The sequence below is a fragment of the Chrysemys picta genome, chromosome 1 (genome assembly GCF_011386835.1).
Source record: "Chrysemys picta bellii isolate R12L10 chromosome 1, ASM1138683v2, whole genome shotgun sequence".
Taxonomy (NCBI): Eukaryota; Metazoa; Chordata; order Testudines; family Emydidae; genus Chrysemys; species Chrysemys picta.
In genome coordinates, this window is record NC_088791.1 from 139,634,534 (window position 1) to 139,645,334 (window position 10,801).

General features: G+C 40.7%; 1 long non-coding RNA gene across 1 annotated transcript; it reads right to left on the minus strand.

Moving 5' to 3' along the window:
* Positions 1 to 5,091: 5,091 nt before the first annotated feature.
* Positions 5,092 to 8,378, minus strand: LOC135976441 (uncharacterized). Its single transcript, XR_010593548.1, has 3 exons — positions 8,135 to 8,378; positions 6,099 to 6,197; positions 5,092 to 5,206 (listed from the first exon to the last, which is right to left on the minus strand). It is a non-coding gene; the product is annotated as an uncharacterized LOC135976441 (long non-coding RNA).
* Positions 8,379 to 10,801: the final 2,423 nt, after the last annotated feature.

Here is a 10,801-nt window from a genome sequence, read left to right on the forward strand (position 1 = left end):
AACAGATCTTTAGAAGCGGAACAAAGAGGATCTGGGGAATTATAGAACAGTCAGCCTAACTGATACCTGGAAAGACACTGGAACAAATTATTAAACAATCAATTTGTACATATCTAGAGGATAATGGGATGATAAATAGGGCTGTCGATTAATCGCCGTTAACTCATGTGATTAACTCAAAAAAATTAATCGTGATTAAAAAAATTAATTGCAATTAATTGCAGTTTTAATTGCACTGTAAAACAATAAAATACCAATTGAAAGTTATTAAATATTTTGGATGGTTTTTTACATTTTCAAATATAATGATTTCAATGACAACACAGAATACAAAGTGTACAGTGCTCACTTTATATTATTTGTATTACAAATATTTGCACTGTAAAAATGATAAACAAAATAAATAGTATTTTTCAATTCATCTCATACAAGTACCATTGTGCAAGCGCACAATTGTGCTAGTGCAACTTACAAATGTAGATTTTTTTTTGTTACATAACTGCACTCAAAAACAAAACAATGTAAACTTTTAGAGCCTACAAGTCCACTCAGTCCTATTTCTTGTTCGGCCAATCGCTAAGACAAACAAGTTTGTTTATAATTACGGGAGATAATGCTGCCTGCTTTTTATTTACAATGTCACCTGAAAGTGAGAATAAGCATTCACATGGCACTTTTATAGTGTCACAGGGCATTGCAAGGTATTTACATGCCATATATGCTAAACATTTATATGCCCCTTCATGCTTTGGCCACCATTCCAGAGGAAATGCTTCCATGCAGATGATGCTCGTTAAAAAAATAATGTGTTAATTAAATTTGTGACTGAACTCTTGGGGGAGAATTGTATGTGTCCTGCTCTGTGTTTTACCCGCATTCTGCCATATATTTCATATTATAGCAGTCTTGGATGATGACCTAATACATGTTGTTCGTTTTAAGAACACTTTCACTGCAGATTTGAGAAAACACAAAGTTACCAATGTGAGATTTCTAAAGATAGCTACAGAACTCGACCCAAGGTTTAGGAATCTGAAAAGTGCCTTCCAAAATCTGAGAGGGATGGGGTGTGGAACATGCTTTCAGAAGTCTTAAAAGAGCAATACACCAATGCGGAAACTACAGAACCCGAACCACCAACAAGAAAATCAACCTTCTTCTGATGGTATCTGACTTGTATGATGAAAATGAACATGTATTGGTCTGCACTGCTTTGGAACATTATTGAGCAGAACCCATTATCAGCATGGACGCATGTCCTCTGGAATGGTGGTTGAAGCACGAAGGGACATATGAATCTATAGCGCATCTGGCATGTAAATATCTTGCAACGCTGGCTATAACAGTGCCAAGTGAACACCTGTTCTCACTTTCAGGTGACATTGTAAACAAGAAGCAGGCAGCACTATCTCCTGCAAATGTAAACAAACTTGTTTGTCTGAGCAATTGGGTGAACAAGAAGTAGGCTCTAAAGGCTCTAAAGAAGTAGGCTCTAAAGTCTTACATTGTTTTATTTTTGAGTGCAGTTATTTTTGGTACATAATTCTACATTTGTAAGTTCAACTTTCATGATAAAGAGATTGCACTATACTACTTGTATTAAGTGAATTGAAAAATACTATTTCTTTTATTTTTAGTGCAAATATTTATAATAAAAATAAATATAAAGTGAGCACTGTACACTTAGTATTCTGTGTTGTAATTGAAATCAATATGTATTTGAAAATATGGAAAACATCCAAAAATATTTATATCAATAGTATTCTACAGTGCGATTAATCGTTTGATTAATCTTTTTAATTGCACGATTAATCGCAATTAACATTTTAATCACTTGACAGTCCTACTTATTGTGCTTTGTCTCTATTAAGATTGTCATCTCTCTCACATAAGGACTATCTCTTACAGTGTGTTTGTACAACATCCAATATACCTGATTGGGGCCTCTAGATGTTACTTTATTAGAAGTATTAAGTTCAATTTGTAATAATAGATTTTCTCTTGTAGTTTGATTTTGAGTCAAGTGCATCACAAACCATCTTGAGATTCACAAGCATTGGCACAATTGCTCGTATTTTGATGCTGGCATGAGGACTCTTGTTCTATAGCAATGAAGTAATTATTACTATGCCTATATCACTTTTCTTTTATACACAATCACATTTGTTTATTTTTCCCTAGGGGAATTTTGTGCATTTTTTGGCTTCTATACATCAAGTGTGAGTGCTATTGTAATTAATTGGTGGTTTCTTTGTCAGTAATTATTGAGCAGGATTCTTGCACAATGGGTAAAATTCAGTGATCTGTAAGTGAGGCTCCTTCACACAGAGTTTGTCTCCATTTATCACTCACTTACTGATATGTAAGTGTCAGGGAATCTAAGTTGGTGAAACCTACATGCTGAGAAGCACCAAAGATGGATATCCTTAAGTGGGAGCTTGACTAGTTTATCTTACAGCTTCTTAACAGAGAACTGGTAGGTAAGATGCCCTGGGAAGAAAATCTAAGGGAATAGGGAGTTTAGGAATACTGGCAGTTTGTCAAAGAGACAATATTAAAGGCACAACAGAAAATTATCATGATATGAAGGTTCTTTCTGTGGTCTTTCAGGAGGTCTATGTTGCCCCCTGACTGGTTTTCTTTGTTTAGCATCTAGTAACGACAATTCTTAGCCCCTGGCTCTAATTAGGCTTAGTGGTCTTCTTCAGCCCCTTCAGACTGCGTTTCTGGAGGCAGAAAGGTGCAGAGGTGTCACCCCTATGTTGTCTCAGGCCTTTCTCCCTGACTTCCTTTTATTTGAACTCTCTCTTTTTATAGCAGGCCCTGTTTCCTCTATTGGTTGCAGCTGTGGGTCCCTGCCTCCATGACTGGAAGTTGTGGTAGCTGCATAAGGGTGTGGCCAGGCTGCTTGCCTCTTGGCAGGAGAGGCTCCCCTCCCCCTTCTGCCTGTGCTCAATGTGGGGTCTGATAGGAAAGATAGGAAGAATAGTAAGAGGCCAGTATGGCTCCATCAAGAGCTCTTTAAGAAACTGAATATCAAGAAGGAATCCAACAAAAAGTGGAATGTGGACAAATTGTGAAGGATGAGTACAAAAGAATGGCACAAGCATGTAGGAACACAATCAGAAATGGCAAGGCACCAAATGAATTACACCTAGCAAAGGACATAAAAGATAATAAAAAGTGTTTCTGTAAATGCATTAGGTGCTAGAGAAAGGTGAAGGAAAGTGCAGGTCCTTGACTTAGCACAAAGGACAGCTAATAACCAATTATATCAAGAAGAGCGAAGTGTTTAATGCCTTCACTTAATAGGCAAATGTAACAAATATTTAAACACAATTAATATTAACAGCAAGGGGGAAGAAACAAAAGCTAAAACAGGGAAATAACAAGATAAATAATAGTTAGATAAGTTACATGTGTTCAAGCGAGCAGGGTCTGAGGAAATTCACCCTAGAGTACTTAAGGAACTAACTAAAGCAATCTTGGAACGATTAGGAAATATCTTTGAGAACTCCTGGGAAAGTCCCGAGGACTGGAGATGGGAAAACATAGTACTGATCTTAAAAGGGGGAACAAAGAGGACCTGGAGAATTATAGACCAGTCAGCCTAACTTTGATATCTGGAAAGATATTGGAAAAATTATTAAACAATCAATTTGTAAGCACCTAGAGGTGATACATAATAGACAACATAGATTGATCAAGAAAAAGTCATGCCAAACCAACTTAATTTACTCCTTTGACATGGCTACTGATCTAGTGGATAGAAGGGAAGCTGTAGACATTATATATCTTGATTTTAGTAAGTCTTTTGACACAGTCTCACATGACATTATCATAAACAAGCTAAGATAATATGGTGTAAATGAAATTAATATAAGGTGGGTACAAAACTGGTTGAAAGACCTTACTTAAAAAGTAGTTATCAGGGTCATGGGTCCCGTATTATCAATATTTTCATTAGTGATGTAGATAATGGAGTAAAAAGCATGCTTATAAAAGTTGTGGATAACACCAAGCTGGGAGGGGTTGCTATCATTTTGGAGGACAGGTTTAGTATGCAAAATGATCTTGACAAATTAGAGGATTGGTCTGAAATCAACAAGATGAAAATCATTAAAGAAAAGTGCTAAGTACTACACGTAGGAAAGAAAAATTAAACACACAACTACAGAATGGAGAATAGCTGGTTAGGCAGTGATACTGCTGAAAAGGATCTGGAGTTTATAGTGGATCAAAAATTGAATATGAAACTCCAGTGTGATGGAGTTACAAAAAAGTTTAATATCATTTGTGGGTATATTATCAGGAGTGTCATATGTAAGACATCAGAGGTAACTGTCCCTCTGTATTCAGCACTGGTGAAGCCTCAGCTTGAGTCCTGTGTCCATTTCTAGGTGCCACATTTAGGAAAGATGTGGACATATTGGAGGGAGTCCAGAGAAGAGCATCAAAAATGATAACCTGACATATGAGGAAAGGGTGAAAAGACTGTGTATGCTTAGTGTAGAGAAGAGAAGACTGAGAGGTGACAAGAAATAATCAAGTTAATCTACCACAAGGGAGAATTGGGTTATATATTAGAAAAAATATCTTTCCAACTATAAGGATTTTTAAGCACTGCAATAGTCTTCCAAGAGAGGTTGTGGAATCCTCATCTTTGGAGGTTTTTAAGAACAGTTTACACAAACACTGGTCAGGGATGATCTAGGTATGTTTGGACCTGCCTCAGTGCAGGTGACTGGGCTAAATGACCTCTTGAGGTCCTTCCCTGATCTACATTTCTGTGATTGTATTATTCCCTCCTGTTATCTGTTTTTTCTTCCTACACTCCTCTCTGATGGTCTTTCAACATGTGACTTAAACCAGCCTGGCCTCCCTTATGTTCCCTTAAGACTCACTTTGAGTTTTTCATTGAATGTACAATTTTGGTAAATAAGGATAAAAAGAACTGGAATCTAATTAACCAAAATGTCATATTCTTATATCCATCAGTGTAGCAACAGTGTTGGAAATTCAATATGAAATTATTTCAGTCTAAAGTTACAGCACATAGAAGAAAAAAATTGCCCTCCTGAAGCCAACTGACCTTTATCTTTCTTGTTCAAAACCTTTGGCAGGGTTCCATTCTTAGCTTGGGTAATTTCCTGGTGGTGGCTGAGGTTATCCTGCTGTCTACGTGGTACATGGGAGATCTGAAAAACTTAAAGCCAAAATAATAGAACAATATAATGTACCACTTACAAGTAAATTGCAGCACAGTTTTACATATCAATATGTTATGCGTTATAGGGAAACAAAGGGCCAAGTTCTATGCGCAGGCAGAGTGTCTATTATATTGTTACAACACCATATGTTATATGTACTTTTTCTTGTTAAAAGTCATCTTAAAAATAACATTTTGAACATAAAACCCCTGAGAAAATACTGTGTGGCTGAAAATCTTGACTGTCTAAAGATTCACCTAAAATAGCAATTGAAAACCTCCTGGTTTCCATCATCTGGGTTGAAGGTGATGTTTGCAGTGACCACAAAGCAGAAAAATCCGATTTTCCAAGTTAGACTCCAACACAGAAAAAGCAGAAAGCCCTGGAATCTTTGCAAGGAAGACAAGGACACTTACACTATGGACAGGAAATTCAATGAGAGTATCAGCCCAGAGGAATGTGCACATCTGGAATGTGTTTTGGCCCATGAGGCTGAAGCCAGTGATTTGGACCCCAAATTCTGCAGGGGTCCACAGAAAGTCTGTGCTTCATATTTGTTCTGGAGGACCCTCTGCCCCTGCTGGCTCTTGGGTGATGTGGACAGTTGGAGTTGTTATGACAGAGGCTTGTCAGCTGCAGTTGTCCCTGGAAACTCTGCAAAGGGGGGCCCTGGTTTGTGTGTGTATGTGTGTGTGTGTGAGAGAGAGAGAGAGAGAGAATGTGACAGAATCCAAATGGTGTCCATGCCAAGCCCCATAAAGCCATAATTAGGCATCTAAATAAGAGGCCCGGTTTTCAGAGGAGCTAAGGATTGCAGCTCTTCACCGACTTACGAGGAGAACCCCAGCACAGAGCTTGTCTCTCAGTATCTACTTTGCTCATGCTTACCATTCACAGCCAAGACTCCCACTGCTATGAGCAAAGCCAAGCAGAAGATCCCCAAAATTCCTGCTACGAGCCTCCATGTGGGAGCTGGAGCAGAAGAATCTGAGAGAGAGACAGAGAGGGGAGAAGTACAGAATTGTAGAGGGAAATGCTTTTAAACCCCAAACGAGGCATAAGCCATTCATATTCTCTGTGTTATGAAATGCAGCTCAACTGCACACAAGTATTCATTCACCTCCCCCTACCCTCACACGTATTCAGTCGTGTCAGAACAAGTTGTCAGGGGCTCTTGAACTATGGAATGAAAACTCTTGCCCTGTTCAAAGTTATACAGGTCAAGATACCTGGAGAGCAGGATCTAGCCTTAACGAAGCCTTAGTAAGGATTCAGACTGTTTTACGTGGGACGTGATGCAACACAACTGTGCTCTGGGGTCCTAGCAGAACACCATTAAGGGATATTCCTTCCACCGTAGCACTTATATGGAGCTTTTCAACTGTAGCACTTAAGAAGGTAGGAAACTATTAGCCTCATTTTACAGATGGGGAAATTGAAACAGAGAGAGGTGAAATGCTTTGCCCAGGCTTACCAAGGGAGTGAATAAAACCCAATGCTTCTGGCTGCCAGTTAGAAGCCTTGTGCAGAGGCCCAAACTGCTTCTATGTAGCAATTTGTGAAAGAGGAGAAGCATTATATTCATTCACTGCTAGTATCATGTACGCTCATAAAGGCAGGGTAAGAATAAGGAGACTCAGAACAAGGAGTTCTAGGAAGAATAAAAAGGGATCCCCCTTCCCTCTTGGGAGTTCCACCTTCAAGGGCACCTTAAAAAAGCAACAAGGGGTCAGCGGTGCCCTTTAGGAACTGCCTTGTGTTGGGACAGTGTGGAGCCTCCCTAGCAGGAAGTCTGGGTTAGGATTGTGTCTCCTGGGGAGCAGTCCCTCCCCGACCTCGGAGGTGTGCAAGGGGAGAGCACTCACTGCACCATTTTATAGGATGGTGGAGCTGCTCCCCTGTGTTACTTAGTGGGGGAGGCAGTGTAGGTGCTAGTCCATTGTGGGCCCTAAGCAGGAATATTTTGTGCCCCCTAATTCTAAAACAGGAAAGTTTTTATAATAAAAAGTGAACGGGGGGGAGGGGCATGGAGCTGGTCAGGGACCTAAGCAATTGCTTAGTCTGCTTATGTCTAGCACTGACTCTGGGGGCATTTCCAGGATATTTCCCCCTCCATCCACTTTGGGGTGGCCAATGCATCTGTACATTCTAGGAGGGAACAATCTCTGCAGCTGGGAAGAGAATATCTGGCCAATGCATTTTGGGGGTAGAAGGCAGGGCACGCCTAGTAACCTCTGTTCCTCTCCCTGCAAACATTCATTCAGCAGCTGAGAACAATTTGGCCCAGTTCCCTTTATTACATGGATACATAGCACTGCTCTGAATTTATTTTTAAGGATTAATTTTATATCTTAATATAAAGAATGTGCAAGGAGGCCAGGTGGATCATGCTTGTGGCATCTTAGCCATTGAATGTCTTGATTTGGGGTATTTAAATCCTGATTATTTAGATGGAGTTTTGCTTTTAATGTTCTCATACAGTTCAAGGAAGGTGTTAGACTATGGACAGTTAAATAGTAGTTTGAGTGGAGTCAGCAGCATGTAGCACACAGTACCTTTGCCCTGGGGGTTCATAGTACTTTGTCTCCTCTGCTGCTCAGAAGCATTATGGCATTTCAGTTCTGTGTAGGTCACCACCTCCTCATTTACTGCTAGTGGGTTATAGCATAGAAACAGTGAATTTCATTCATTACATTGACAAGGTCGTGTGGCAAGGCACCTCTTTTCTCTTGCCAGCCTTAGCGTTTCTCCCCCCGGCGATGGTGGGCCTGGTGTAATCAGCCCCACTCAGGCAGGGTTTGCCTTCGCCCTTCGGTGCTTACTTGGTTGAGTCTCCAGGGTAGGCATGATGGTAAGCCTAAGGGGTGCTCCTTCCCCACTCAAAAAGGGGAAATAGTCCCATAGACCCAAACAAAGGGTGATACCTTTCCCTGCCTCCTCGCTGAGATGGGGTGTTGTTTTGTTGTTTGTCCTGAGGTGTCAGTCCTTCCTCTGGCCAGCAGTCGTGCTTGTCTGCTTCCCCTATGGGGAGGGACAGAGCCTTTCCTCCTGGAGAAGCTACTTCCCTGCTGTTACTAGCCTGGTAAGAGCTAGTGTCTCTCTCTCTTCCCCTTCTCTCACTGGAGGAGGGGTTTTAAAAGGTCTCAGGCAGCCCTTAATTGGATTCAGGTATCTCTAATAAACCTGAAATAACCCATTCTCAGTTTGTAGGGAAAAGGGCCTTTAACATTCTAGGACTAACATATCTGCCTTCCACTACCCCCTTGCATTGAGGAGCAGTGGGCGCTGTCCGGAGTTCTCTGCTCGGTGTCCCCTTCTGGTTCCTTAGTTTTGGCCCTTTGACCCACACACCTGTTCCTGTTGTTGCCTGTGTTGTCCCCCGAACTCGGTTGAGTTCCGGGTTTAGTAGCCCCTCCCGAGGCTGGAGGAGGGGCTTTCAGCAGCTAGCGCTCGCCCACGTCCCGGTACTCAAAAGGACTACCCTCTTGCATTGAGGAGCAGTGGGCACTGTCCAGGGTTCTCTGCTCGGTATCCCCTTCCGGTTCCCTAGTTTTGGCCCTTTGACTTCCACACCTGTTCCTGTTTTGTTTTCCTTCATTGTCCCCCGACTTTAGTTGAGTTCTGGGCTCAGTAGCTCCTCTCCAGGCTGGGGGAGGGGCTTTTAGCTGTGTTCCCCAGCACTTCCCAGCACCCAATAGGACTAATCTCTTGCAGCCATCCAGCCTGACTTTATCACAGTGGACAGCTCTAATTACAATCTATAGCCATATAAAAGTGTTATTGTAGTACACAGGGCATGGCAGAACTTTGGTATTAAAAGGTTTTGTCCCAAAGTACAATGGTCTGGAGTAGCCTGTCAGTGTACTGGGGTCAACCAACTAACATCTGTGAATTCAGAATATGCATCTTATCACCTTGTTTCCAATATCTGACTACTATTTAGCGTCTTACCCAAAAGTGTTGTTACATTTAAAGATATTCAAGTTACTTATATAACCATTTGAACATTCACTATAATCAGAAAAATACAGTTACAAAGCTAATCATTAAAAGTGTATGGAAATATCCAGTTAAGATAATGTATCTATTTGACTACCCTTAACTCATTCTGCTAATGACAATCTTGAAATGTAAAATTTCACTTTACATACTTCAAAACAAATTGAACTGTGATCTACTATGCGTATTTATAAACTCATTAGACATTTCCAGTTCTTTTCCCTCGATTTAAAGCTTGCTTCTGCTCCTATTGAAGTCAAAGGCTGTTTTACTATTGATTTAAGAGGAAACATGGCACGTGGCATTATGCTCTTCTAGATGGAGCCCATTTTTTTCAGTTTTTTAAAGAGTGTTTTTAAATGTCATCTTCTCAAAAACTAACTGCTCTACTTCTTGGATGCTCAGTGGAAAACCTCTGTAGCTCAGGAAATTCTCTGCTGGACAGGAATGATCTTAAGGCTCTGGGATGGTAAATAAATGCGGACAATTAAGGATCAGTCACGACTTCATGATGTTGACTATCTCAATCAGGCAAAGCATAGAGAAAATGGTACTTTATTCGCATACGAATAGGTTTCGGAAAGGTGAGAAGAATTCACAGGTCACCTCCTTTAATCTTCCAACCACAAGGCTTGACTTAAAGAGACCGTGTCTCCTTGAACACAGGGCAAATCAACAACATCCATTGACATGGATTGGTTTGCGATAATACAATCGCAGAACTGTGTTCCAGGGCTCCGAAGGTACGATAACTTTTGCTCCCCATGCCCAGAATACAGTATAGCATTCCAGGGGCATTTCAGTGCCTGACAGATAACAAATTACTAAAATAACTGTGCCTGACACTGAAGAAAAAGCTAATGATATAAACAACCAGGAGTCCGATGGCACCTTAAAGACTAACAGATTTATTTGGGCATAAGCTTTTGTGGGTAAAAAACCTTACTTCTTCAGATACATGTCCATGCATCTGAAGAAGTGAGGTTTTTTACCCACGAAAGCTTATGCCCAAATAAATCTGTTAGTCTTTAAGGTGCCACCGGACTCCTGGTTGTTTTTCTGGATACAGACTAACACAGCTACCCCCTGATACTTGACACTAATGATATAAGTACATAAAGTCAGGTACAATGCGTACAGCTCAAGGAAGAGATTTAACATGGACAATAAAATATCAGTAATAGCAGATATGGTCTCAGATGCTTACAAACATACCACACCTTTGTCCCTGGTGTTCTTAGGTGTCTTTTTCTTCTGCTGCTTGGAAGGAGTTTGAAATTTCAGGTCTACATAGGTCACTGCCTGCTCACTCATTTCTGTTGCATTCTGGGATAGAAAGGTTGGGTTCAGTAGACTGAGATGAAAAATGGGATCTGATGGAAACTGATACATGTACTAAGGAAGAAAAACAGCAATTGTCAAGATCTAATAGCAGAATAACTGAGGAGTTGGAAGAACCAAGCCTCCTTCTCACTACACCTGGAATCTGGCACCTAGTTCGGAATGGGGAACACATGAATACACACTGGCAAACTAGAGGGATTCAGAAAAGAAAAACAAACAAATAAATAAACCACCCTGGGGACAGATTT